Genomic DNA, 4238 nt, shown 5'->3' with positions numbered 1-4238 from the left:
AGACATCAAGACCTGAAAAAGCTATGGTATAAGACATGGAAGAGGGACTACAGAAAGTAAGCAACACAGGCACAAGCTGGAACTGCCCTGCCCAACACACACTAGCATCATGCTGAAGAGTAACACTCCTTTTACCTTCCCAAAGGAAACTGTTCCTGGACAGCCCTCTCTCCTACACTAGCTTTACAACCCCTCCCTGCAATTCCCAACCTTGTTCCCTCCCTAGCCCTGGTCCCTCAACTTGGCTTTCAGTGGGGCAGGGATCTGATTCCATCCTCAAAAAAAAAAAAAAAAGCTAACTGGGATGTTGCCACACTCACCTGGTTCTTCATCATCTGCAAAAAAAAAAAAAAAAAAAAATCAAAAAACCAAGCCACAAAACAGTGCTGGTATACCGCATCACACCGGTTACCGCCAACCTCTTCCACAACACCTAAGATGCCAAGAGACACGAAGTTACCATTGTGCTTGTGAGAAATCACCAGGCCCACGCTCCTCCTCTCTACTACCCTGCTCGCGTCAAACGCTCATCCAGTTCCAAAGGCATCCAGCACAGCCCCCACAAAACCAAAAGGGAAATGCTTAACCAAGATGCCGTATCATACTTTGCTATTAAATGGGGACCCGGCCAACCACCACCTCACCTTCTCAGACCACGCCTCAGCAGGCAGCTACGCCCCTCCCAGGCTGCCTGCAGCACATGGAAAAACTGAAGCAAAAGGCTGAGATTTTGCTCAGTATGCTGAGATACTGCCTGAAACCACAGCCTGCCCACAGCGATTCTTATATCCTTCTCCCTTACCTTGGCTGCTTGTGCACCCACCCTCCATCATGTGGGGCTCCCACGTTGAAGCTTGCATACCACCTGTAAAACCCAAAACAACAGGCGATGTTTATAACTTCACCAACAATACAGCACCTGAAAAATAACTGCTGCTTCAGCCCACTAGTCATTGCTCACCTTGCCCAAGTCAGCTCTGGTGCCCATATCCCGCTTTGTGCTTTCAAAAAAACCCCCTACCAAAATCTGTTATGCAGTCATATAGCCAACAAGACTCATCTTCCCTCCAACACCACAGGCTGACCCACCTTAATCATAGATTCATAGAATACCAGGTTGCAACGGACCTCAAGGATCACCTGGCCCAACCTCTCTTGGCAAAAGCCCCATCTGGACGAGATGGCCCAGCACCCTGTCCAGCCAAATCTTAAGTGTCCAATGTTGGGCAATCCACCACTTCCCTGGGGAGATGATTCCCATGGCTGATTATTCTCATTGTGAAAAATTTTCCTCGTGTCCAATTGGAATCTCCCCAGGAGTAGCTTGTACCCATTAACCCTCATCTTTTCCATGTGACTCCTTGTAAAAAGGGAGTCTCCATCTTCTTTGTAGCCACCCTTTAAAGACTGGAACATAAGGTCTCCCCTAAGCCTTCTTTTCTCAAAGCTGAACAAACCCAGTTCTCTCAGCCTTTCCTCATATGGCAGGCTTCCCAGTCCTTTGATCATCTTTGTGGCCCTTCTCTGCACCCTCTCCAGCCTATTCACCTCTTTTTTTGTGTGGCAGGGACCAAAAGTATGTATACACACAGTATTCCAGGTGTGGCCTGACAAGTACCGAGTAGAGTGGGATAATGACTTCTTTATCTCTGCTGGTGATTCCCTTGTTAATACAACCCAGCATCCAGTTTGCTTTCTTTGCCGCCGCAGCACACTGTTCACTCAGATCGAGCTTGTTCTCCACCATGACCCCTGGGGTCCCTTTCCACAGCTGCTCCCCAGCTAGGTAGATCCCAGCCTCTGCTGCACTCCTGGATGATGTTTTCCCAGGTGCAAGACTGCACTCCTCCAGCCTATCCAGGTCTTCCTGCAGGGTGGCTCTCCCCTCCAAAGTGCCCACTTCCCCAGTCAGTTTGGTATCTTTGCCAAATTTCATCAGGGTACACTCAATCCCATCATCAAGATCACTTATGAAGATATCAAACAGCATTGGGCCCAATATCGATCCTGGGGGGACCCCACTTGTGCCAGGTTGCCAGTTTGAAAAGGAGCCATTTACCACCATCCTCTGGGTGCGGCCTGTCAGCCAGTTCCCCACCCACCGCACAGACCACTTGTCTAGACTGTAATGCATCAGTTTCTCTAGGAGGAGACTGTGGGAAACTATTGAAAGCCTTCGAGAAATCCAGGTAGATGATGTCCACCACTCACCCCACATCAGCCAAGCAGGTTACTTTGTCCTAGAAGGCAATCAGGTGTGTCAAGCACAATTTGCCCTTGGTGAATCCGTGCTGGCTGTTCTCAATCATGTGCTTCATTTGACTTGTGATAACCCCCAGGAGAATTCATTCCACAACTTTCCTAGGGACTGAAGTATGACTGATGAGCCTATAATTTCCTGGATCCTCCTTTAAGCCCTTCTTGTAGATGGGGGTGACATTAGCCTTCTTCCAGTCTTCTGGGATCTCCAAAAGAACTTCTCAAAGATTATGGAGAGCAGCCCCACAACAACCTTCTTATGGTGCTCCACTTGCCTCCTCTGTGGCTCTTTGGTGCATGGCTTGTTCCTCTGCATCTGAAAAAATAATATCAAACAAGTCACCCAGATACAGAGCAATAGCTTAACAATTCCAGAGGTCTTGTTCCCATTTCAGAATACCATCTAGGGTCCAACTACAGCCTGCCATTAAAGGAAATATATAAATCAAACATTAATCCCTACACACACAAGCCTTAACACCTTTGAGATTCAATCTGCTCAACTAGCACTCTAGCTGCCTCTCCTAGACAGCTCTGGTCATCCCCTCAACCTGCAAAACACTATGGAAATTACTGTCCTCACCTGCTGCCAACAGCTACTCAATCCAAGATGACTGTACAACCTCTGCCTCAATGGTCTAGGCATATCAACAGATTAGCCATAGAATCTTATTGCTATTCCACCTACCACTGACTCTATACCCCTGGGCACGGCAGCTCCAAGCCAAATACACACATGCACAGACCAGCACTACACGGAACACTACAAACAATGCACCTCATGATGAGAGAAAACTCTCACCAAGAAGAATGAGACCCAGACAGAAGATACCATTGGGCAAGAAGACCTGCAAGGCTATGACAGTGACATGAGGAGGCTCTATGACAACCCCAGAAAAAGAGCAGAATGTCACGGCCTGTGACAAGAAGTTACTCTCAAAACTGAGAGAATGTATGCGCAAGAAGCCTGGCTTCAAGACCTAAGAACTTAAGGATGCAGGGAAGAAATCCCAGTCCATGAAAACAGGTGGCTAGACAGCAGAGCCGCTCATGCAGCCAGGAACACCAAAGTAGAAGAGGACCATCCGGAAACTTGTGAGACATGAGACCAAAGTACCTGATTGGTGCTATGCCGATGACTACAGGTGTTCGAGACCCTAGGTATTGCACCCAAGGCACACGCCGTGCTCCTTGAGTGCAAAGAGGACACTGAGACCTGAGAAAGGTCTCAGACACAGAAGGTAGACCACACAAACTGCACAACAACAGGCACGGGCTGGAACTGCCCTGCCCAGCACACACTAGCATCATGCTGATGAGTAACCTGCTCCCTTTACCTGCCCAAAGGGGACTGTTCCTGGACAGCCCTCTCCCCTACACTAGCTTTACAACCCCTTCATGCAATTGCCAACCTTGTCCCCTTGCCCCCTCCCCAGTGCCAGCACCTCAACTTAGCTTTCAGAGGGCCAGGAGTCTGAATCCAACCTTGACAAAAAACATATCGGCTAGCTGATATTTTCCTGCAGTCGCCAGGTTCTTCTTCATCATGTGCAAAAAAAAGCCCACCACACAACACCAGCAGTAAGCATCATGACAGTAGATGCTGACCTCTTCCACAACACCCTCATCCTCAGAAGCACTGAGGTGAGTGGTGAGTGGTGTTCCACTCACCTGCTCCACACTGATTCCAGAGTCAGAGGCTGCGGCCACCATTACTTGTGGCACCTAAGAAACCAAGAGATACAAAGTTAGCATTGCGCTTGTGAGAAATCACCGGTCCCGTGCTCCTCCTCTCCACTACCCAGCTCACCACAAATGATCATCCAATTCCAAAGGCAGCCAGCACAGCACCTGCAAAACCAAAGAGAAAAGCTTCACTGAGTTGCCACAGGATACTTTGCTCTCAGATGCCGACCTGGCCAACAACTGCCTCAGATTTCTTGGACTGCTCGTCCATGTGCTGCTTCACTCCTCTGACA

Source organism: Ciconia boyciana, chromosome 16, assembly GCF_034638445.1.
Source record: "Ciconia boyciana chromosome 16, ASM3463844v1, whole genome shotgun sequence".
NCBI lineage: Eukaryota > Metazoa > Chordata > Aves > Ciconiiformes > Ciconiidae > Ciconia > Ciconia boyciana.
The sequence above is the reverse complement of the archived record's forward strand: the minus strand, read 5'-3'. Positions refer to the sequence as shown.